The sequence below is a fragment of the Rhincodon typus genome, chromosome 1 (assembly GCF_021869965.1).
Source record: "Rhincodon typus isolate 14 chromosome 1, sRhiTyp1.1, whole genome shotgun sequence".
Taxonomy (NCBI): Eukaryota; Metazoa; Chordata; class Chondrichthyes; order Orectolobiformes; family Rhincodontidae; genus Rhincodon; species Rhincodon typus.
In genome coordinates this window covers 144,862,818-144,888,614 of record NC_063332.1, presented here as the reverse complement: position 1 = coordinate 144,888,614, position 25,797 = coordinate 144,862,818, and the positions used below count along the sequence as shown (strand labels likewise).

Sequence of the window (25,797 nt, the reverse complement as noted above, 5' to 3'; positions counted from 1 at the left end):
TTCTCCTTCACAGATGCTGCCAGACTTGCTGAGCTTTTCCAGCAACTTTGTTTTTGTTCCAGCTAACGACAAAGATTTCCTTCCGTAAAGGATATTAATAAACCAGGTGGGTTTTTACCTAACAATCAAAAATAGTTCCATGTTCATTATTAGACTGTTACTTCCAGATTTTTATTAAATTCAAATTCCACTATTTGACATGGTGGGAGTTTAGCAATAATACCACGAGGCCATCATCTCCCCTAGTTGGAGAGTGATTCTGTAAATATAGTAGCCAACAAAGGAGATGTCAGTGGGAAAGGGTTAGGAGAATTTGAGGGGGAAGATATTGTGGAGGAAATCACCTGATCACAGGTAAGGAGAGCTCATATCAAAAGTAATCATTTTGCTCTTGGCCCACAAGGAATGCTGGAAAAGTATCTACTCACTAGATCTAACAGTTGCCGCTTCCCTTTTGCTGCAAGGTTGCCTGATCACTAGGAACCCGGTCGCAATTGTTGCCTTCACATTGCCTCCCAAGTACTGAACCATGGAGCTTCTGAAGGATGGGTTACTTGGCTGCCCCCCCCCGCCAAATCTGCTGAAGTAGAAGCATTTACGCTGCTTTGAAATTAGGTTTCACATGTTCACTAATTTAACTCCAACTGTTCCCATTCTTTATGCTGACATTGAAATTTATAATATATGTGATTGTTACTTGTTTGGTTCAATTCATCATGTCATTTGTTCAGGCAACACGTCCCAACTGTATGGGGGTAAAGTAAAAGTACACTCTGTTTTTAATTTAAACATCTTTCGATAGTGTACCAGAAGTGCAGTGTGTGTCCCTCACCATTTCACCTTGAATTTTGTGTAATCAGTATTTTAGAAGGATGTAGAAATCAAACACTCTTTTTCATGAGGCTGGATTCCTCAATTCATAGAGTGTGAAAGCAGTCCAATCAGCCCATCAAGTCCATGCAGACCCTCCAAAGAGCATCCTTCCCAGACCCACCCCCCATCTCCGCAACCCAGAATTTCCCATGGCTAATCCACCTAACCTGTACATCCCTGGACATTATTGGCAATTTAGCATGGCCAATCAACCTAACCTGCACATCTTTGGATTGTGGGACAAAACAGGTGCACCCATAGGAAACCCCATGCAAACACAGGGAGAATGTACAAACGCCACACAGGCAGCCAGCCAAGGGTAGATTTGAACCCTGGTCCCTGTTGCTGTGAGGCAGCAGCGCTAACCACTGAGCCACCGCTGGGCACTGAGTGCCTTCATAGAAAGAACATCCAGGCAAACTACTGGCCAGCCTGATGGGTGTTACTGGGTGGCCTTCAAAAATCCCAAGCGAGTTGAAACAATCCCTGAATTGCCTCAAAATCCAGGTGGGCTCAGTGATAATGACCTGTAATTGGCTCACTTGGACAGAGTATTGATCAAGAATTTAAAGGAATTTGTAGCCTAGGCAGTGCAACAATTCACAAAGACTGGACAAATCTTATTGACCAAATTAATAAGTAGAATGAGTCCATGCAATGCAAGATAGCTTCCAAGAACAATACATCGTGTAGTCAAACACTGAGAAAGGCTGTTTTAGGTGTTGTTACGTAATGAAACAGAGTAATTGGTTATCTCACGGTAAGAGATCCTCTATGGATGAGTGGTCATAATAAGGAAAATTTAGGTTGTTAAACGTGTTAGATATATTTTAGAGGATGTAGTTAAAGTGGAACTAGCAGATGTAGTGTGGTCTCACTTCAGCAATGTCATCAATGTCTTCCCTCATACTAAATTAAGAGCTGGTCTAATTAGTGGTGAATGTATAATGTTCAGCTTCATTTGCAAATCATCCAATAATGGAGCAGTTAATGCCAGCCTCCAACAGGACCTGGGCAACTAACTGACAAGTAACAAGTAAAGTTTATGCTGCATAAGATCATTAAGTATAAAAACAGAAGTAGGCCTTTCAGCCCCTCGAACCTGCTCTGCCATTCAGTAAGATCATGGCTGATCTGACATTCCTCACGTTCACCTCCTGCCCTTTCCCTGTAATTCTTGATTTCCCCACTGATCAAGAATCAATCTATCTCAGTCGTAAATATATATCCAGATGTGGTCTCATCAGCACCTTGTACAGTTGAAGTAAGACTTCTTTACTCTTCTATTCCTAATGTCCTTTCAGGGAGAAAATCTTTCCTCCTTACCTGATTTGTCTTGCATGTGACTCCAGATCCCCAAGTGTGGTTGACTGTTAACTACCCCCTGAAATGGCTGAACAAGCTGCTCAATTCAATGACAGTTGGGATATTCATAAATGTAATACCCATGTTTTCCATGAATAAATAAAGTTACTCTGACTACAACATCCATCCATGTAACCACTATTTTTTTTTTAACGGACAAATGTGGAAAAATTATATAAACACCATCACTTTCAATTCTCCTGAAAATTTCACAACACTTTGACTTAGATGTGAACAGTTATTCTTTCAGTGTAGCTGATTTAAATCCTGAATTTCTTAATGTAACACCATTGTGGGGTACAAGGGTTGTAGCAATTTAAGTAGAAGGCCCACTGTCAGCTACAATAAAAGATAAGAGGAATAAAACTACTTTTTCTAGATACTCACTCCAGCCCGAGGAAAACAAAAACAGAAAATATTTTTGGCTTTGTAGCACCAGGAAATTAATGCTGAAAATAGATCATAGTGCTGCAGATTGGTGGCTCGAGGCACAGAGATACCATTCCTTTTCACTGATGATTCAACTTCCTGAAAGTTAGATACAGCAGCTTGTTTCAAACTAATGTCCATGATCAGGTTATCACCAGCTACTAATTAAACACAAAACATTGTTTCAACATAGCAAGATAAAGTCAATTTTAATTGTTTGTATTTGTATTTTAAAAAAGAATCCCAATATTTAAAAAATAATTAAGTTTATTCACATATGGGTGATTGTGACAAGGCCAGCATTGACTGACTATCCCTAATTGCCCTTACGAATGTGGTGGTTAGCCACCTCCTTAAACTGCTGCAGCCCATTTGGTGAAGGTAACCTTGGAGTGCTGTTCGGGATAGAACTCCATTGTCCAATGACATTGAAGAAACAGCAAAATACTTCCAAGTGCTGATGGTGTATCAGCAATAGGGTGTTTTACTTAAACCTGTGCACCTGCTGCCCTTGTTCTTTCAGGTGGGAGAGGCCACAGGCTTTGAAACTGCTGTCCATGATGACTTTTCATGTTGTTGCAACGTATCCATAGATGGCACACCTTGCAGTTGTGTTGCACTGACGGTGGAGGTGTTGAATGGTTAAGGTTGCGGTTGCATTGTTCTGGTGGCGTTCATCTGCTGACCTCAAGTGTTTCTTGACTTGTGCTTTGCAGATGGTGAACAAGCTTTGGGAAATCAGGCAATGAGTCATTTGCTGCATAATTCAGTCTGACTTGCCCATGGAGCCACAGTGTTTCATTGTAAAATGGATAAGGGTGGCTTCACCAAAACTGTTCTTTTCAAAAAAGATATGCTTGCTAATTCAGTGAATTTTTAACCATTTATGTGTTGAGACTGTAAAAGACACAGACAGCTGTCCTTGAGTTATTTAAAAGAAAATTATTATTATGCTTAACCAATCTATGTAAAATAATAAAAATGTTCCAATTTTGTCACATACACAAACAGAATGGAGGGGGGGCCGAATATATTGAGCAATTTAAAGTCAATTAAAATTAAATGAGTATACAGATCTTGAGGTTGGTGACATGGGTGGCTTCAGGTCACTTAGCGGTCATTTTGGGTTTGGTATTGAGACAGTTAAGATGTTGATGGCTGATTTATTTCTTACTCCAGAGATAGCATCAGCTAAGTTGATTCTATACTCTGCTGACATGATATGGAAAGTCGAATTGGAGATATGGCTCAAAAGTTGCAAGTTGGATATTGAGTGTGAATGGGAGAGAAAGTCAGATGGGGGATTCACACTGTTGTGCACGGGTCGGCAGAGAAAACACAAATAGAGTCAGCTGACTTGTTATATGATCCTCTCATTCCACTTGCCTGGTAACCCAAATATGTTCATGGCAACTGGACTCCAGTTGGCTGACTGACATTATTATATTGTGCTTGAGTGTTTTCCTTCTGTAGCCACAGTCCCAATGATTCAGTCCAATGGCTTGTCCCCACCCCGTTAAGTATCCAGGTGACTGTCAGGATGATTTGCCAATGGATTAGTAAATGGACCCCACTCTCATACCTTTCTATTGTTTCTGTTGGGGTTTTGCAGACTGTTTGGCTCCGTTTCATTGGCTTAAAAGATACAGTTTAAAAAATTATTGGAATCTGACTTTTGTTTCTGCCTTAAAATTCTGTTCAAGGCTTTCAGACAGCAAATTAATAATTTTTTTATATGAAGCATGATGTTGGAATAATTTATATGTCTGATTTAGTTATATATCTCATCAGTCATTGGTGATTGCCTGGACAGTGTTACAAGGAAATCGATGATGGTAACATCATTAAATATTGAAGGGAGGTGGTTTGATTCTTGTTCTTTGTAGGAAACTTTAACTACTTGACACTTCTATGATGCAAGCATCACATGCTACTTGTACAACCTGAATGTTTTCCATATGGTTACATGAGGACCCAGACTGCTTCATATTCTGACATAATTTCCCCTTTAATTGCCACTAAAATTCATTCTAACTGAACTTGTTATTGTACTATGCATCTATGTCTTTATGGTAAAAGATTCAAGGGGCTAATAAACATATTAGTATACTGAAAAAAAAGTATCATAAAAATAATGGGTGAAACTATTGTTGGCAATGATCATTCTTTCAGTAACATCTCAAAATGGAAGACAATATTTGCATGAAGATTTATGTAGAAATTTATATAGAAACTGAGAATGAAGTAATTCACCACGTGTCACATATCTGTGTTTTCCTGCAATTGGTCAGCAAATTAAGATTGAAGTGTGTATTAGCTCCATATTTCTGTTGCTGATTTATTCTGCATCTTATATTTGCTTTAGAAGTGAAACATATTTATTCTTCTAGCACATTTTACCTTGGTTAATAATTTCCTTCAGAGAAATACTGTATTCGGTATTTATAAAGCTTTTATTTAATGCTAGGGTGCTAACGGCTAACTCTGGTACTCAGGGTTAAATAAAGTGCAAAATTTTCAAGTACGTTTTTACCTTATAAAAACATTGGCAGACCATGACGTTAGTACGTCTGAATGGCTTTTTGCCATGCATTCCTTGCTTTCTTAGAAACAGTTGGTGCAGGAAGTGGCTTAATTAGTACATAAACATCTTCCTGCAGTGCAACTCCAATTAGCGTATGTTGGCTCTGCTTCAGCTATAAACATGAGAGCAAGTTAGAAGCACATGTCAGATTTCTTCCAAACAGTTTATTAAACCTTCATGGCCTCTGAGACAGTTGTGGAAACAGTTTAGCTAAAGAGACAAAAAAACAATAACATTACAGTGAAATAGTCAAATTAGACAAATGGCAGGCACATTTTGTAAAGCCAAGCAAAACGACAAGGCCATAAACATTTAAAATAAAAACAAAACATGATGGAAATACTTAGCATGTCCGACAGCGTCAATGGAGAGAGAAACATAATTAAGATTTTGAACTGCTTCAGAACTGTTCTAATGAAATTTAATTTTTTGCTATGGCATGTAGAACTAGGAACACGGAAGCTGTAGTAGCCATTAATTGTCTTAAATCTGTTTTGCCATTTGGTGGCCGATTAACTTCATATCCTACTATTGCCTTTGGTCAACAAAAATTTATCAGATTTTTTTCTGAAGATAGTGAATTTGAGGAATTCTTTAGAGGACCATAGATGCTGGGTGGTTGAGTCTGTTCAAGGCTGAGATAGACAGATTTCCAATCAGAAAGGGAATCAAGGATCATTGATGCAGCTGGAAGTGGTTGATTTAATATTACAATATATGAAGAGCTTCTTCTAACTCTTCTTATGTAATCTTGGATAGCACACAAAATTTACCCCTCTCTCTAAGGCTCCTGCTGTCTGTTCTTTAACTTTCTCTTATTCTTTGCAGTGTTAAAATGAAAAATCATTATAGAATGGTCTACCTTAACTTATTCATTCTCATGACCTCAAAATAGTGGAGTTAGTTGGCTACTTCAGTCCTGAGCAACCTTTGTATTCTACAGGCATTTAAGTAGCAAAATGGTTGCATGGGAAGGTTGTGGCTAATTAGAATGCATAAAGGATACCTACAACTAGAGGCAGAGTGCCTAGTTGAAGCACTAAATGGGTAAATCATTATCTGCCTTCGCCAAGGAAGAAGATGGTGTGTAGAACTACTTTGAAGTTCTGCATCAAAATGATGGGCTGTTTATAAATTGTCTTCAGGGGTTTGTGGAAGTGTAAAAACCAATAAAATGCCACAACTGTTCTCTGAGAGCAAATAATATGGAGAAAGAAGTGAATTGCAACTATTGCTGATGGAAAAAAAATCTAATCATGCACTAGTTGCTGCTGGTCAAGATGAGTCAAACCAAGAAGTACAAATATTACGAATATAGTTTTGAAAAGCTTAGCTTTTCGTTGGATGCCACACATTCACATCCAAATAGAGGGATCTCCTGGTATGTGTAAGGTCAGCTTTATTTAGCAACCTGATTCTTCAATATTGGCTCGTCCGCATGCCTATTATATATTATATCATGCAGTAAATGTGATTTTTAAGAAAGCATTTTTAATTAAGTGGAACAGATGTAAGTCTATGAAATGAATTGGTTTTTGAATTTTGTTGTGCTGACTTGTTGATTGTACGTGTCTGTTGCCTGTTCTTTGAACTATGTGTTCTCCATCAAGCTTGTAAGTGTGGTTGCAGAATAAAGGGAAACTAAAAGTTAGGTGCAAACTTCTGGCTGTGGGCATTTTAAAAAAAAAGCTTTTTGTACAAAGGTCCTGTTCACACACAGAACCTGGTATGTCGATACAGTGTGGAGGTGGAGGAACACAGCAGTTCAGACAGCATCAGAGGCCTGACGTTTTGGGCCTAGACCCTTCATCACTGTGGGTCCTGATGAAGGGTCTAGGCCCAAAATGTCAACTCTCCTACTCCTCTGGTGCTGCCTGACCTACTGTGTTCCTCCAGCTCCACACTGAATCGACTCTGACTCCAGCATCTGCAGTTCTTGCTATCGCTGAGTGACTTAGGACTTGGTATTTATCATCTCTGCATATCTCCAAGGCAGAAAACACAATAACTGGCATACTGGATGAAGCAAGTTTTTAGATTTATCAATTCCAGTAACTTTCTACTTTTCACCGGGCAGTCCACCCTTGCTGTGGGATCAATGGATTTTGGGTTCAAGAGCTACTGACTTGATATAGGGTCTGGAAAATACAGAGATAGCAGCAATCTGCAGGAAGACAATACTTGTCCACTGCCTTGCTGCAGCAAACCACATAGAATTTGAGCTGCTCACAGAGGACTTGTCTATGTTTGGTACAGCAGTAGGTAGTCAAGAGGTAAATGCTTTTGAAAAATACTTTAGGCCAAACAAAACTGTGATGATTTGAACAATGTACATGCTGCCAGTGATATCAGGGAAGTTCTGACCTCATTAAACAATGTGTGGTAGCAAATAGCAGTTGACTTCCATGTAACGTTTGAATACTGAATTGTAAACTAATTTGTAATCAGCTGATTGGAAAAACTTCAATTCCACAAATATAGAAATGTCTCCTCACAGAGGGCTATGATTTAACCTTGTAAAAAGCATCAACCTTGGCAGTCCTAATCAAATATGCTCTGTTTGATTTAAGGCAGTTGCACAGAAATCACCCTTGGACTCAGGATGATACATCCAGCTTGCCCAATTAGCTCAAGCACTCAAGGGTTACTGACAAAGGGACCTCAGCACCTCATCAACGTTTAACATATCATGATCAGGTACCCTCAAAAATGTGTTCAAATTATGGAGGTGCCTATTTATTCACAACAACATGTCCAGTTTGGGGGGGCATAAAGTATTACTTGTGCTTAAAGTTGAATCACTTTGCAGTTGTGCAGGCCATCAAAAACAAATTATTAGATCCGCATTTTAAAGAATGTACTCCTGAGGTCATCAAAGAAAATATTATAAAGATTGAGTTAAGATTGTGGAATCGCAATGTCATTCCTCCAAGAATATTACCACGAAATAATCTATTTTGAGCGACAAATCATCATCATTATCTGTCACAATCTTTTCTCTTTCCAGCAACGGATATCCTTAAGGTTTAATTAACAATTACTCTGTTTTTGAAGCAGTGCTACAAAAACTTCACCATGGATAAGTTCACCTATATACCAGACGGAAAATGTCTTACAGAGGTCAATCTGTTCAATAAACTTGGCTTAGTGTGCACATCAATGTGATCGATGACATTGACTGTGTGCAACTCTATCCTATCTTTATTTATCAGGTTTGAGAAAATTAAGGAGTACTGTCATCAACTCCTCATGTTGATACATCAGTTCTTCTGGTTTGAGACTGTTTTTGTTAGCAACACATACCAAAATAATCCAAAAGCTAGAACAACTTGAAGCACACAGTAGAATTGAGAAAATAAATTCTTTCCCAAGAATGTAAAGCGTAGTTATTTCATGACACAAAAATGGCAGACTTCACAGGATGCATCATTCTTAAGGTATCAACAAAATAAGAATTTCAGACAAGCATCCACTTCTTGAAATCTTAAAAACTATTGGCATAATTTCAATACACCACAGTTTTTACAAAGCTTGACGTATGACATAGTTATCTTCAGATGCCACTAATGAATTAAAGCCAATGTCTTACAGCTTTTGTTACTCATGGAGGTTTGTTTCAATATCACAGAATGCCCTATAGACCAAGCTCACTTCTTCAGTCTGATCAGATGTTGAGGGTTGCTCAGCCTAATTAACCACATTGCTCTCCACAGAAAGGACAAAGCAAAACACAATCAGTTCTGAAGATGGGTCACTGGACTTGAAACATTAATTTGGTTTTCTCTCCACAGATATTGACAGATCTGCTGAGTTTCTCCAGCAGTTTTTCTCTATTTCAGAACACAGTCAGCGATGCTCATGTGACTGTAGCAATACACTTTGACACTCAACAAATACAACTGCATATTCGTACCATCCAAGATTAGCATGATGCAAAGTGAAAGCAGCTGGAATAAGACCAGACACAAAAACAGCAAAGCCATTTGTGTGCTCCTGACCTCATCTAACATGAAAGAATTGGGATCATTCTTCAGTACTACCAGTTTTTATTACAAATTAATTTTTAAGCAAGCAGAGATCACGGAGCCTTTTCAAAAACTACTACACAAAAATGCAAAAAAAAGGATTATTGTACAGATAAGAAAGGGTCACCGGACCTGAAAAGTTAACTGATTTTTCTTCACAGATGCTGCCAGACCTGCTAAACATTTCCAGCAGCTTCTGTTTTTGTTCCTGATTTACAGCATCCACGGTTCTTTTTGTTTTTATTTTGTATTGTACAGATATCACTGTTTGATACAATAAAGGTGAAGATAACATCTCTGCCAGTCCGATGAAAGTGTATGTCACACAAAATCCATCAGAAAATGTAACATGAACTGTACTTTCTTGATACACTGAAGGAAGCAAACAACCATTAGTTTATGTGTCTCACCTGTTGTTAGACACTGAATGCAGTTACTCCACTGGAGGACAAGGAGCACTACCCTGCATCGATTACTGTGAATCATGGCACATAGGAGTAGGCCACATTCAGTCCCTCAAGCCTGTTATGCCATTCAATGAGATCATAGTTGTTCTGTGGCCTTATTCCATATATTTTGGCCCATATCCCTTAATATTTTACTCGACAAACCATACCTACCTCACACATATCTTTATGATAGAAAGTTCACACTCTGTACCAATCACCAAGCAATGACTGTATTGTTAGCCACATCAGGATCTAGTTACCAAATTCTGATCACCTTCATCAGTACAACTTCAATATTAAGTATCTTAGGTTTATGCAACAGCTAACATGCTTAGCTACCATTACAGACAGAAAGTTACAAGCACAAACTCACATCATTTCAAACCAGACCAAAGCAGATTATGTGGTTGCTTGGTGCCGACACTTAACCTATTGGATGACAAGATAAAGTGGAATGCACGACAGTTTAACAAGCAGGCCAGGATGTTTCTAGGACTGTGATTATGTGGATACATATTATAATTTTCAGTGAATGACCATGATGTTGATCACCCACCTCATTGAGCTGACCACCAAAAATTACCTCCTTTAATCTGTAAATCTCAGCACCTATCAGCAACCTTCATATCTCAATCAGTATTTCTGCACTTAGAGATTAGAGGTAATATTTACTCAACAAAATCTCTTGTTTAGGAGAATTTAGTTTTATAAAAAGGTTCTTTAGTTTTGCAAGGGGTTTTTAAATGTGCGCAGTTGTTCAGTGTTTGGTTGTGTATGTCGCTTGATGTTATGCTATATGCTATTAGTCAAGCCTGTGGGAATGATTACAGAGTAAGAGAATCTGAAGGTCCCCGGGAAATATGTGTCTGCCGACAGCTTTTAAAGAGCTTTTGTCATAAAATCCTCTTTATGCATAGAACTTGTCTGTGCCGTCTCTACTTGTGTGTGCCATCTCTACATAATTTGAAGGTGCAAAGCATAGGTTGCATTTGGATTGCATCAACTTATGTAAGCACTGTGACCTAATATTTTCACTAGGATTGAGTATCTGAAGATGATATAGCTCAGGAAAAAGACTGAAACTTTGATTTCCTGTTTATGTTATGATCTTTCTAAATTGTTGTGTAGCCTCTTTTTTTTCTTTCATGTTGTCAGTATGTGTTTTTTAAAGAGCATTAACAACCTCATGAATATGTTCACTGACTATTCACCATGGTAACCAACTGCAAAAGTTAAACTTATCATCTATCAAGCTAGATTTCATCCTGGGATCTGACTTGTCCAATATTGCCATCAGTTGGGATCATAACAGTAGAACCAGATCCTAAACTGCAGGAGTTAACAAAAGCCAGCTTTAATATAAGAGTGACACAGGGTAAAGTTGGAGAGACACTTTATAAAGTATTCCAATTATCTGTTAGATTTACTTTTCAAAATTGAGTTGTATGAGTGGAAGGAATAATATACTAACTTCCACAGATATCCACCACTTGATATTATCTGTTATGGCCCAGGGAATGTCCTGGCTTAATCCTTACCTAATCATTGCCATTAATTGATTTCCGACAGCTTAAGCTACTACAGATGACATTAAAGGACTAATTGAACTTTCGGTGGTGAAGTCAATAGAAATGAAAAGTTGGCAAAATGTGTGTTAGACAGCCAATCAGCCACCATCCATATTCCACATCAAAAGATTTAACCGTCTTTGAGCCAAAAAGGGAACATAATCGGACAAGATTCCCGATCTTCATTGTGGACAAGTATCAACCAGAATGTGGACATGTCTGAGCCTGAGGGCAATATCAACTTCACTGCAAACTAACACACAGGCACCATCTAACCTTATCCTTAAAGAACTTTCATTTGGGCAAGGCATTACCTCATTAATAGGAGGCATGGAACTGTATCTAATCAAGTATCTAGCTCTACAGAAGAAATGGACAGAAAATTGGGAATAAAAGCTTCTGTAGATATTAGTGAGCTGCATTTTCCTCTAAATCGAATCTAATTATTAGCAACACAGTCAATCATTATAATTTCCATTTGTTGATCCCTACAAACTAACAAACCAGATTTGCTGTAGATGGTTATCAATAAAATTGTGAACCACTATTTAATATATTAAACTTTGTGGAAACAAAGAAGTACAAGGTATTGGCAATATGAAAGGAAGTTTATCCTGGTGCTACAAACCACTGGTTGTAAATAGCTAAAATATTATGTACAGTTAATAAGACAGCCATTCCAAACAGCACAAAGTAAACAGAGCGCCATGACATATGACTTAAATGAGTAGTTCAGAGAGTTGTGGCTTGTCTGTGAGTTAATGTATAATGTGTTCCTCTTAGTGAGGACAAAGGATGGAGAGAGAGAGTTGTAACATTGCTGCTGCAGCCCAAATCATCTCTGGTGGTGCTGATGAAGGTGCTGTGATCTGTGATTTGAGAGCACAAGCTGATGGAATAATTTCTATCCTCAGCTCATAAGCTTGAGTGATTGGTTACATATCATTGAAAACCTTTGTTTTAGATTTATAAAGTGCTTAAATGAAGCCCCAGATAAACCGTTTTTTTTAAACCATTACACATGCTAACTTGGTAGAAAAGAGTAGAATTATTGGAAGTTATTTCTATTTCATGAAAGTTATTTCTATTTAACTCATGAAGGCTGTCTGGGGTCATTATTTCTGCAAAGACTTTTTTTTATGTTTCAGTCAAAAATATTCTTTCAAAATCCAATTTCTGCCACACCCATACTTTGGAACAAAATGTAACTAGCACATGTAGTCACTGGGTGAGCCAGTGCAGTTTCTCATGATAAAATTAAAATATAAACTGGTTTCATGGCATGATAAATGAATAACTGAGAGGTCACAATAATACAGCCTTTCACCACCCACTTGCTCCCCATTTTGCACAAAGTAAATCTATTTCAGGGGCATTAAGCGACAATGACATATCTGTTGTTCACTTGGTGAAAAAGGGCATCTCCTTTATCTGCAAAAGCACATCACAAACAAACTAATCCTGCAACAGTCAGGAATTATTTTTCCATAGACTTACCACATTATATCAATTCTACAAGATGCACTACAGTAACCAACCAAATCTCAATAGCACCTTCTAAAGCAAGTTCACACTATGCTGATTTCAAACTATACCACAGTTTATTCACTGAGACTGGATGAAAATCCTGGAACTCTCTTATCCACTCCAACAACAATAAGCTGCATTTATATAAAGCCTTTAAAGCAGAAAAACATCACAAGTTGCTGAACAGGATTGATATTGCATATCAAATCCACCAAAGGAGATATTTTGGAATGATAGATAAAGATTCAGTCAAGAGTGGATTGAGTTTAAGGAGAAAAGAGCTGGGATGGATGTGGAGACTGAATTCCAAAGGATGAAGTCTTTGCAGGTTGAAGCACAGCTAACACTTGTGGAACAATAAAAACCAGGGATGCTCTTGATACTAGCTTTGAAGGAATATGTTTGTAAAGCTGGAGGAAATTCCAGAGAGTGAGATTAGGTCATGGAAGGTTTTGAAAACAAGGATGAGAATTTTCCAACGAAAGCATTGTCAGGTCAGGAGCAAATGTACATCAGCCAACATAAGGCTGATGGATGAACAAGACACTCTGAACAGCTGTAGAGAGATAGTAGGAACTGCCGATGCTGGAGAATCTGAGATAATAAGGTGTAGAGCTGGATGCACACAGCAGGCCAAGCAGCATCAGAGGAGCAGGAAAACTGATGTTTCGGGTGTAGACCCTTTTTGCTTATTTCAACCCAGTAGCTGCCACTTGCTGAGATTGAAATGGACTGTATCCTGTTTATCCACGAGCTAAAGTTTGAGTCCCACATTCCAGCCACCACCATTTATTTCCATCTCACAAAAATACCCATTCTGTGCACATCAGCTTATCTACAGCTGAAATGCTTATTTTCACTTTTGTCGTCTGAAGACTGATAATTCCAATGTCCAGCTTTCTGATCTCCAAACATTCATAAACTCTGACATGCCCAAAATACTGCTGTCTGTGTGCTGTCCCCTACAAACATTTCTTTGCTCATTATCTATCTTTCTCACTGTTCTTTTCCTGTCCCATTCTATCTTTGCTACCTATGTAAGACAATGTCTTTCTATTTTGTGTATTTTAAAAATTGTGGACTGAAATTAGAAAGAAAACTGTTTTTAAAAAATAGTGTTTGAAAGATTGGCTGCAGTTTTGAAAACTGACACCCATGGCAGGCATTGTAAACAACTGTTTGAACATGCGGTGAGTGAATTTTGGGTTGCAGATAACCTGGAGCTGAGGATGTGTACTGACACAGCTCTTGTTGGCAACAAGAATTTGGCTAGTCTATGGACTAGTGACAGTTATCAATAACAGAATCCTTTTGCTTGCTCGGGTGGCTGAGCAACTTGGAGCCAGAAGCAAGTTACAGAGAAAGAGGAAAAGAAGTGCTGATCCTCTCCCAGACTAGACATTACCTTTTCTCCTCCATGAAAACTTCAGTTTGAATTTGAAGAACGCTTGCTACCTTTCCTGTAGCATTTGCTTTAAACTGTGACTTTTAAATTGATAGATGAGAGATATTTTCCAAGGTTATCAGCCACTCTGTACTTCTTAAAAACATATGGAAATACCCAGAGAAAGACATCTGAACAACAAGGGGTTTGACTAGACAAAGAAGGATTACCTCCATATCAGAACTGGGAAGCAAAGACCACTGAAATGCCTTTCGCATTTTCCTACCTCCACCAGTAATCTATTTTTCTATTTGTTTGTCTGTGTGTGTCAGGGGCAGTTTATAAGGGAATCAGAATTTTATCTAGTAGCTTTATTTGGCAATAGTTCATATCTGTTTACATGTAGCTGTAGCTTAAATACTTGTAAGAAATAATATTTTTTTCAGTACAGAAATCTGGTCCCTGCTTTCTGTCAACCTTGGCTGGGTAAGAAGGAGTACTCTGTGTACCTATTTTTAAAAAATTAACATTTGGTATGACTCTAGGAATGGAGAGGCGTGATTTACGCACACACCCCCCAGAGAGTCGTAACACCTCTTCCAACATAATATCCTCCCACCCATAAAATTATTTAGTACAACAAAATAGCAACAGTACTTCAATAATATATCGTAACTGAGAAGCACTTGAAGATATCATCTGACATTTTGTGCCTTCTCCCTTTGCCTTACCACTGAAGCAGTATTCACCTTGCCTATACCCTCTAGAACTCCCTCTAAAACCTTTCATTTCTCCACACTTCTCTTTGCCTTTAAACATCTTCTCAAAACCCATCTTTTGACCAAGCTTTCAGTCACCACTCAAGATCTTTTCCTTCTCAGGTCACTGTAATTTAAATTTGTAAGGTTCCCTCAAAGTCTTTTGAAATGTTAGACACAAAGCACACCATCATCATTTGGAATGTTTATCATGTCATTTATGCAGTTTGGGAGTTCTTGGACAAGAGAATCCCGTCAGTTGATGGAGATGTTGCATTGTCTCAAGGAGGCTTTGAGGACATCTTTGAAGTGATTCTTTGTTCTCCTGTTAATTAATTACTGTCACAAAGTTTGGAGTAGAGAGCTTGTTTTGGGAATCTTCTGTCAGGCATATAGCTGATGCAGCCTGCCCAACACAACTGATCCATAACCAGTGTCTCGATGCCAGGAATGTTGGTCTGAGAGGGGAGCATTGATTTTGGAGTGCCTTTTTTTTTAATCATTAATGGGATGAGGGTATCACTGGCCAGGCAGCATCTATTGCCCAGAGGGCAGTTCAGAATCACCACATTGCTGTGGGTCTGGAGTCACATGTAGGCCAGACCAGGTAAGGATGGCAGTTTCCCTCCCTGAAGGACATTAGTGAACCAGATGGATTTTTCCGACAATCGACAATTGATTCATGGTCATCATTAGATTCTTAATTCCAGATATTTTAATTGAATTCAAATTCCACCAACTGCCATGGCGGGATTCGAACCCAGATCCCAGAACATTATCTGGGTCTCTGGATTAACAATTACCACTAGGCCATTGCCTCCCCTTGCGGGTGTCCTGGCAGCAGGCTTGCAGGATTTTGGGGAGGCACTGGTTTGATATCTGTGTAGAGATTTGAGACGTCTGCTGTAAATTACCCATGTTTCCAAGGCCAACAGGAACTGTAGCCAAATTTACAGATGGCACAACAAGGTAGAAAGGTATGTTGCGTGGGGGATTAAAATGGTATACAGAGATATTGATAGGTTACGTGGGCAATAAGTTGGCAAGTGGAGTATAATGTGGGAAAATGTGAAGTTGTTCATTTTGGAAGGGAGAGCAAAAGAATTATTTAAATGGAGTATTATTTAAATGGAAAAAATCTGCAGAAAACTGCAACATTGAGTGAGGATGCTTATGCACAAGACAGAAAACTAGCACACAGGTGCAGCAGGTAATCAGGAAGGCTAATGAAATGTTCACCGTTATTTCAAGAGGTTGGAGTATAAGATTAGGGAAGTCACACTTCAACTGTATAAGGTGCTGTTGAGACCACATCTGGAGTGCTGTGAGCAGTTTTAGTTCCCTTATTTAAAGAAAGATATAATTTCATTGCAGGCAGTTCAGACAAGGTTCACGAGGATGATCCCCAGTATGGAAGGATTGTCTTATAAGCAAAGGCTAAACAGGGTTGCTCTCTTAAAAGAAGGAGAGATGATCTCATTGAAGCACATCGGATTCTTAAGGGACTCAACAGGGTAATTACTGAGATGATGTTTCCCCTCATGGGAGAGTCTGGAACCAGAGGGCATCATCTCGCAATAAAGGGGTACCAATTTAAGACTGAGATAGAAAGCAATTTTTTCTGTCAGAGAATTGAGAATCTTTGAAACTCCTTGCCACAGAGAGTTGTGGGGACAGAGTCTTTGGGTATATTTAAGGCTGAGATAAATTCTTGAACAGTAGGGGAGTCAAAGGTTATGGCAAAAAGACAGGAAAGAGGATGTTAGGATCCTGGCCGGTCCAACATTCCTGTTGAACGGCGGAGCAGGCTCGAGAAGCAGAATAGCCTACTCATGTTCCTATTTCTTCGGATTTTATAAACAATTGTGCTAAGCTTTAAGGGTAATTACAAAAGAACAAGGGCAGAGCTGGCTGGTGTGGACTGGAAAAGGTGTTTAGCAGTAAAAATAGTTGAGGAACAATGTTAATCATTTCAGAAAATATTCCAGTGGTGGTAGAAGGATTCTAGGAAGGGGATAAGCCAACCATGTTTAACCAGGTAAGTTATGATTGCATCAGGTTGTATGGTTTTTTTCGTTGTGGCAAATATTAGTGATAAGCCAGAAGAATGCAAAGTTTTAAAAACCAACAAAAGATGACAAAAAAAGGAGAAAATAAGCTGCAAGGGTAAACTTGCAAGTAATATGAAAATGCACTGCAATGGTTTCTTTAAATATATAAAACATAAGAAGGAGGCCAACATTAACATAAGCTCTTTAGAGAATGAGGCTGCAGAAATTAAAACAGGGAACCGTGAAATGGCAGAGGAGTTGAATAAGTGATTTACATCTGTCTTCACAGTAGAAGACACGAATAACATTAAGTTATTATTATTTATTAAGCATTCAAGGGGCAAAAGGAGGAGAGGAAATAAATACAATAATTATCACTGGGGGAAAAGTACTAGGGAAACTAATGGGGATGAATCCTAGGATATTAAGGGTAGCAGGTACAGTGATAGTGGATGCATTGGTAGTAATACTCCAGGAATCCATAGACTCTAGAAATGTCCCAAAGGATTGAAATAATGCCTTTATTAAAAGGGGAAGTAGACAAACAAAAGGTAATTATAGGCCGGTTAGCTTAATGTTTGTTATCGGGAAAATATTATGATGTAATAGCAGAGCAGTTAGAAAACATAATATCATCAATCAGAGTCAGCTGAGATTCATGAAGGGTAATCAAGTCTGACAACTTTACTAGGATTCTTTAAGGAGGTAACAAGCAGGATAGGTAAATGGGGAACAGCAGCTATGATATATTTGGATTTTCAGACAGCGTTTAATAAGGTTTCAAACAATTGGCTACTTAATAAGATAAGAGCCCATGGTGTTGAAGGTAATATATTTTGCATGGGTAGAGGATTCGCTAACTATTGGAAGACAGAAAGTTGGGATAATGGGGCATTTTCAGAATGGCAGCCTGTAACTAGTGGAGTGCGATGGGGTTCAGTGCTGGGGTCACAGTTACTTACAATAAGTATTAAGGACTCAGATGAGAAAAGTGAACGCACTATCACCAGGATTGCGGATGACACAAAAATAGATGGGGACAATATTTTGTAGGGATGAGACAGAAGATCTCTGCAGAGGGATACAATTGTTTCAGAGATAGCAGGAACTGCAGATGCTGGAGAATCTGAGATAACAAGGTGTAGAGCTGGATGAACACAGCAGGCCAAGCAGCATCAGAGGAGCAGGAAGGCTGACTTTTCGGGCCTAGACCCTTCTTCAGAAATGGGGGAGGGGAAGGGGGTTCTGAAATAAATAGGGAGAGAGGGGGAGGTGGAAAGAAGATGGATAGAGGAGAAGATAGGTGGAGAGGAGACAGCCAGGTCAAAGAGGCGGGGATGGAGCCAGCAGAGGTGAGTGTAGGTGGGGAGGTAGGGAGGGGATAGGTCAGTCCAGGGAGGTCAAGGGGGCAGGATGAGGATAGTAGGTAGGAGATGGGGGTGGGGCTTGGGGTGGGAGGAGAGGATAGGCGGGAGGAAGGAGAGGTTAGGGAGGTGGGGATGAGCTGGGCTGGTTTTGGGATGCGGTAGGGGGAGGGGAGATTTTGAAGCTTGTGAAGTCCACATTGATACCATTGGGCTGCAGGGTTCCCAAGTGGAATATGAGTTGCTGTTCCTGCAACCTTCGGGTAGCATCGTTGTGGCACTGCAGGAGGCCCAGGATGGACATGTCGTCTGAGGAATGGGAGGGGGAGTTGAAATGGTTGGCGACTGGGAGGTGCATTTGTTTAGTGTGAACCGAGCGTAGGTGTTCTGCAAAGCGGTCCCCAAGCCTCCGCTTGGTTTCCCTGATGTAGAGGAGGCCACAACGGGAACAGCGGATGCAGTATACCACATTAGCAGATGTGCGGGTGAACATCTGCTTGATGTGGAAAGTCTTCTTGGGGCCTGGGATGGGGGTGAGGGGGGAGGTGTAGGGGCAGGTGTAGCACTTCCTGCGGTTGCAGATGTGGTGGGGCTGGAGGGGAGTGTGGAGCGGACAAGGGAGTCCCGGAGAGAGTGGTCCCTCCGGAAAGCAGATAAGGGTGGGGAGGGAAAAATGCTAATGTGGTATACTGCATCCGCTGTACCCGGTGTGGCCTCCTCTACATCGGGGAAACCAAGCGGAGGCTTGGGGACCGCTTTGCAGAACACCTACGCTCAGTTCGTACTAAACAACTGCACCTCCCAGTCGCAAACCATTTCAACTCCCCCTCCCATTCCTCAGACGACATGTCCATCCTTGGCCTCCTGCAGTGCCACAACGATGCTACCCGAAGGTTGCAGGAACAGCAACTCATATTCTGCTTGGGAACCCTGCAGCCCAATGGTATCAATGTGGACTTCACAAGCTTCAAAATCTCCCCTCCCCCTACCGCATCCCAAAACCAGCCCAGCTCGTCCCTGCCTCCCTAACCTGTTCTTCCTCCCACCTATCCTCTCCTCCCACCCCAAGCCCCACCCCCATCTCCTACCTACTAGCCTCATCCCGCCCCCTTGACCTGTCCGTCCTCCCTGGACTGACCTATCCCCTCCCTACATCCCCACCTACACTCACCTCTGCTGGCTCCATCCCCGCCTCTTTGACCTGGCTGTCTTCTCTCCACCTATCTTCTCCTCTATCCATCTTCTTTCCGCCTCCCCCCTCTCCCTATTTATTTCAGAACCCCCTTCCCCTCCCCCATTTCTGAAGAAGGGTCTAGGCTCGAAAAGTCAGCCTTCCTGCTCCTCTGATGCTGCTTGGCCTGCTGTGTTCATCCAGTTTTACACCTTGTTATCTGCAGAGGGATAGACAGGTTAAGCAAGTGGGCAAAACCTTGGCAGATAGAATATCTGTAAGATTATGCACTTTTGCAAGAAGAATAAATATTATTGAAATAGAAAATGATTGCAAAAAGCTATGGAACAGAGGGATTTCGGAGTCCTTGTCCGTGAGTCAGAAATCTACCATCCCAAGTTCAGTGTGTAATTGGAAGGCAAATGTAATGTTGGCCCTTATTTCAAAAGGAATGGAGTATAAAAGTGAGGAGGTTTTGCTAAAAATGTACAAGGTACTAATCCGGCCACAGCTAAAATACTATGCACAATTTTAGACCCGTTATCAAAGGAAATATATTCTGGCATTGGAGAAAGTCCAGAGAAGGTTCACTGGACTGATTGCAGGTATGGAGGAGAGGTTGACTGTTTTGGACCTGTACTCATTAAAATATCAAAGAATGTGAGGTGATATTATTGAAACGTACAAGATTCCTAGGGGACTTGACAGGGTAGATATGGAAAGATTGCTTCCTCTGTGGAAGAGTTTAGGACCAAAGGGCACAATCTCAGAATAAAGAATTGCACATTTAAGACAGAGATGAGGAAGAATTTCTTCTGAGGGCAGTGAATCTATAGAATTCTTTACCGCAGAGGGCTGTCAAGGTTGTGTAATTAAGTATATACAAGGCTGAGATAGACAAACTGATTTTTAATCAGTAAGGGAATCAAAAGTTATGGGGGAAAGGATGGGAAAGTAGGGTTGAGGATTATCAGGTCACCCATGATCTCATTGAATGGTGGAGCAGCCTCAATGGGCTGAATAACCCACTTCTCGCCATTTAATGGTCTTAGATTCTGGATTTCTACATGAATGTCAGAAGAAATATTTATATTCACCCTGCAGCATGTATTGGACAGATGTAGTCATGTGTGTGCAATGGGGTTACCTGTAGTGTTTCACATTTGTGATATAACCATATATGAAAAAAAACTGAATATTTTCTCTCATTTGAGTGTTGTGCAGTTTTGCCACAGAACAAGCTATTAAAATGCCACTGTTTTGTTTAATAGTCAAAGACTTTCGTAATGAAGAAATGTTTATTTACTTGTGGCACAATTTAGTACATACTATGCCGTCATGACTCCAGAAAGACATTGGAAGATAGGCCAGAGAGTTCATTGAAACTTTGATAGGGGGATGGCTGGAGAAGTCGGTGTGGTGTTATAAATAGGAGGGAGATGGAGAATTCAGGGGGCATCGATGGAGAGATCTGGTATTGGAGGATGTTTAATGGTGATGGTGAAATAGGGAATTATAGGAACATTGAGTGGGAGTTAAGGAAATATTGGCAATTGGTGGAGTCGTTGATGGGTTGGGGAGGGACATCATAGTTGCTGGAGGGATTGAGCCAAAATTGACAGTGGAGCGAAATTGGTGCGGAAGAGGCATTGCAAAATTTACAAGATTGTACAGATTAAATTGAAGTCAATGAAGGCTATTCCGGCCTAATAACCTCAATGACCACCTCTAAACAGATGAATTGGTCAAATATGATCTTGCTACATACAGCGTCTTTCTGTACCAATATCAGTTGCTGTTTATGTGTACAAATTGACAGTGACAGTACTTTAAAACAAGTGGACGGAAAATATTCAACATGGTGCTCAGTTACGAGTGGTGTACCACAAGAATCTGTCGTGGGTCCTCTTCGATTTGTGATTTTTGTAAATGATTTGGATGAAGGAGTGGAAGGGTGGATTAGCGGACGATACGAAGGTGGGTTGCATTGTGGACAGTGCGGAGGGCTGTTCTAGGTTACAAAGGGACATTGATAGGATGCAGAGCTGGATTGAGAAGTGGCAGATGGAGTTTAACCCTGAAAAGTGTGAGGTGATTCATTTTGGAAGGACAAACTTGAAAGCAGAATACAGGGTTAACGGAAAGATTCTTGGCAGTGTGGAGGAGCAGAGGGATCATGGGGTTCATGTTCACAGTTCCCTGAAAGCTGCCACCCAGGTGGATAGAGTTGTTAAGAAGGCGTATGGTGTGTTAGCTTTCATTAACAGAGGGATTGAGTTCAAGAGCCGTGAAGTTATGCTCCAGCTATACAAAAGCCTGGTTCGGCTACATCTGGAGTATTGTGTCCAGTTCTGGTCACCTCATTACAGGAAAGATGTGGAGGTGTTGGAAAAGGTGCAGAGGAGATTTACCAGGATGTTGCCTGGAATGGAGGGAAGGTCTTATGAGGAAAGGCTGAGAGAGCTGGGGCTTTTCTCTTAAGAATGACGAAGGATGAGCGGTGACTTGATAGAGGTGTACAAAATGATCAGAGGTATAGATAGAGTAGACAGCCAGAGACTTTTTTCCTAGGGTGGAGGTAGCTATTACGAGGAGACATAGTTTTAAAGTGAGTGGAGGTAGATATAGGGGAGACATCAGAGGTAGGTTCTTTACTCAGAGAATGGTAGGGGCGTGGAATGCATTGCCGGAGAGGGTAGTGGAGTCGGCCTCATTAGGGGCATTTAAGCAGCTATTAGATAGGCAGATGGATGATAGTATAAGGTAGAGGTGGAGGTTAGATAGACCTTAGGATTAGGGTAAAAGTTTGGCACAATGTCGTGGGCCAAAGGGCCTGTACTGTGCTGTACTGTTCTATGTTTTATGTTCTAAGTGCTTCAATAGAAATAGGTTGAGGCTTGGATGACAGTTTTAAAGGCCTGTGAAATGTACTTCATAAATACAACTCTTCAAGTTCTGTTTTCTCTTCCTGGCTAGCGTAATTCAACTCTTAGGGACACGTATATAAATATTGATTTCTATTTTCATGTAAGAAAATGAATTTGTCAATGATTTTCAAATTAACTGAGTGCAAAAAGAAGGTCAGGACAACAGTTGTTTCATTGACAAATAGCACATTGAATACATTTCATCTGGTACAAGTTTACATAACACAGCCAGTGGCAACAGGTCAACATTTGACTTCCCTGCTGCTGAACTTGTCCTGTTTATACTGTTGGCCAAATTTGGCAACCTTGGGATATGAGATAACTCATCTGATATCTGTTAATAGTTCAGTCTATTGGAAGTAAATGCATAAGGTTAAATATTAGAAGTGCTACAGATGATTACTTAAAGAAGGCTAGATGCTAGCACAAAATGAAGTAGTAAAAGCATTCTTCATGAGGATGTGAAAAGTAAAATTATTGTTAAAGAAAATGTAGGAGTGCTTGGGGATGAAGAGGAAAATCTAGTTGTAGAGAATTGATCTTTACAATAATGTTTATGTACTAAGGAGAATCTTGAACAATTGTTAAGATTTTAAGTTATTGAGACTTAATGGCAAGCACCCAAAGCAATTGAACAAAATCAAAGGCGATAGTAGAGGATCTAAACACACTTTTGTCAATCATCCTTTAATGTGCTCTTTTATCTGAGAGACTGGAGACTGAGGAAAGTATTTGGGCAGTGTATTCTTTGATATTTTAAGGAAATTTGGATGCATATTTGAATCCAAGGATGCTTCAAGACTCTGGAGAAAGCAAGATTTTGTTTAATACAATGACAAAGAGTTAGCCAAGTGACCTCCTTTTGAGCTGTCTGGTCCTGTGGAACAACTGCTCCAGTGAAATTACTGTGAAGTTATTGTGCAAGCGATAAAGTCATGATTGTATCATTTTCCACAGATTTTCCCTAATGTAGGGAGGACTGTACCAGCCCACAATGGTAACATTACAGTTTCAGTCTCTATCAATCTCCATTAGCCTGAAGGCAGAACAAAAAGAGTCGGCTACTGTCAGAATCACAATGCTGCGTCTGACCTGAAGTATGTGCTCCTGCCTAATATCTGTTTAACTTCACTGCCACTTAGTTTCGGGACATACAGAAAACAAATTACTCCTAAACAGAGACAACAAGATGCAGGGCTGGATGAACACAGCAGGCCAAGCAGCATCATAGGAGCAGAGAGGCTGACGTTTCGGGCCTAGACCCTTCATCAGAAAAGGGGGAGGGGAAGGGGGTTCTGAAATAAATAAGGAGAGAGTGGGAGGCGGATAGAAGATGGATAGAGGAGAGGATAGGTGGAGAGGAAACAAACAGGTCGAAGAGGCGGGAATGGGGCCAGTAAAGGTGAGTGTAGGTGGGGAGTTAGGGAGGGGATAGGTCAGTCCAGGGAGAACGGACAGGTCAAGGGGGCGGGATGAGGTTGGTCGGTAGGAGATGGAGGTGCGGCTTGAGGTGGGAGGAGGGGATAGGTGGGAGGAAGAACAGGTTAGGGAGGCAGGGACGAGCTGGACTGGTTTTGGGATGCGGTAGGGGGAGGGGAGATTTTGAAGCTTGTGAAATCCACATTGATACCATTGGGCTGCAGGGTTCCCAGGTGGAATATGAGTTGCTGTTCCTGCAACCTTCGGGTAGCATCGTTGTGGCACTGCAGGAGGCCAAGGATGGACATGTCGTCTGAGGAATGGGAGGGGGAGTTGAAATGGTTCGCGACTGGGAGGTGCAGTTGTTTATTGCGAACCAAGCATAGGTGTTCTGCAAAGCAGTCCCCGAGCCTCCGCTTGGTTTCCCCGATGTAGAGGAGGCCACACCGGGTACAGCGGATGCAGTATACCACATTAGCAGATGTGCAGGTGAACATCTGCTTGATGTGGAAAGTCTTCTTGGGGCCTGGGATGGGGGTGAGGGGGGAGGTATGGGGGCAGGTGTAGCACTTCCTGCGGTTGCAGGGAAAAGTGCCAGGTGTGGTGGAGCTGGAGGGGAGTGTGGAGCGGACAAGGGATTCACAGAGAGAGTGGTCCCTCCGGAAAGCAGATAAGGGGGTTCTGCTGCCATCGTTGATACTTCTGCTGCCTCATGTATTCTCTGTTCGCCTCCGACAAAACAGGTTTACTTTCATTGACTTTGAAAAGCCCCAAGGAACAGTATTACAATCATTTACGTTCTGCTTTCCCCTTACTCTGCAATCAGAGATTTAGATGGCACTGCTTATCCTTTGTAATGTCACAAGGCCGCCCTGGGAACAGGAATAAGCGATTTGACTACTTAAGCCTGCTCTATAATTCAACCGGATCACAGCCAATGAATCAGTACTCCTCCATGTTGAAGAACACTTGGAGGAAGTGGTGAGGTTTGCAAGGGCACAACATGTACTCTGGGTGGGATCTTTCAGTGTCCACCGCCGAGAGTGGCCCAGCAGCAGTACTACTGATCAAACTGGTCGGGTCCAAATGGACATAGCTGCTAGACTGGGTCTGCTGCAGGTGGTAAGGGAACAACCAAGAGACCAAAACATACTTGACCTCATCCTTACCAATCTGCCAGCTGCAAATGCGTCAGTCCATGACAGTATCAGTAGGAGTGACCACTGCACCATCCTTGTGGAGATGAAGTCCTGCCTTCACGTTGAGAATAACCTCCACTGTGTTGTGTGGCACTATCACTGTGCTAAATGGGACAGTTTTCAAACAGATCTAGCAACTCAAGACTGGGCATCCATGAGGCGCTGTGGGCCATCAACAGCAGCAGAATTGTACTCCAGCACAATCTGTAACCTCATGGCCCAGTATATCGCCCACTCAACTATTCCCATCAAGCCAAGGGATCAACCATAGTGCAGGATGGCAATCTTGGAGCATCACCAGGCAAAGCTGAAGATGAAGTCACCAAAGAGGAATCCGTGCACGTCAAAGAGCAAAAGCAGCAAGTTATAGACAGAGTAAGCGATCTCACAGCCAACTGATCAGATCTAAGCTCTGCAGTCCTGCTACATCCAGCAGCACCTACTCAGCAACAACCTGCTCAGTGAAGCACTGCAGAAGTTCACCTAACATCCTCAGAGAGCACCTTCCAAACCCACCACCAGGGCCACTCAGCTCCTGACCTCATTGCAGCATTGGTTCAAACATGGACAAAAGAGCTGAATTCCAGAGGTGAAGTGAGAGTGACAGTCCTTGACATCAAGGCTCCATTCAACCGAGCGTGGCATTGAAGAGCCGTAGCAGAACTGGAATCCACATGTATTGGGAGGCAAACTCTCCTGTGGTT

At 41.0% G+C, this 25,797-nt stretch overlaps 1 protein-coding gene across 1 annotated transcript in view; it reads left to right on the top strand.

Moving 5' to 3' along the window:
- The window catches only part of LOC125484876 (ATPase family protein 2 homolog), a 120,380-nt gene that overhangs the window by 8,497 nt on the left and 86,086 nt on the right, over positions 1–25,797 (top strand). The window lies entirely within an intron of this gene.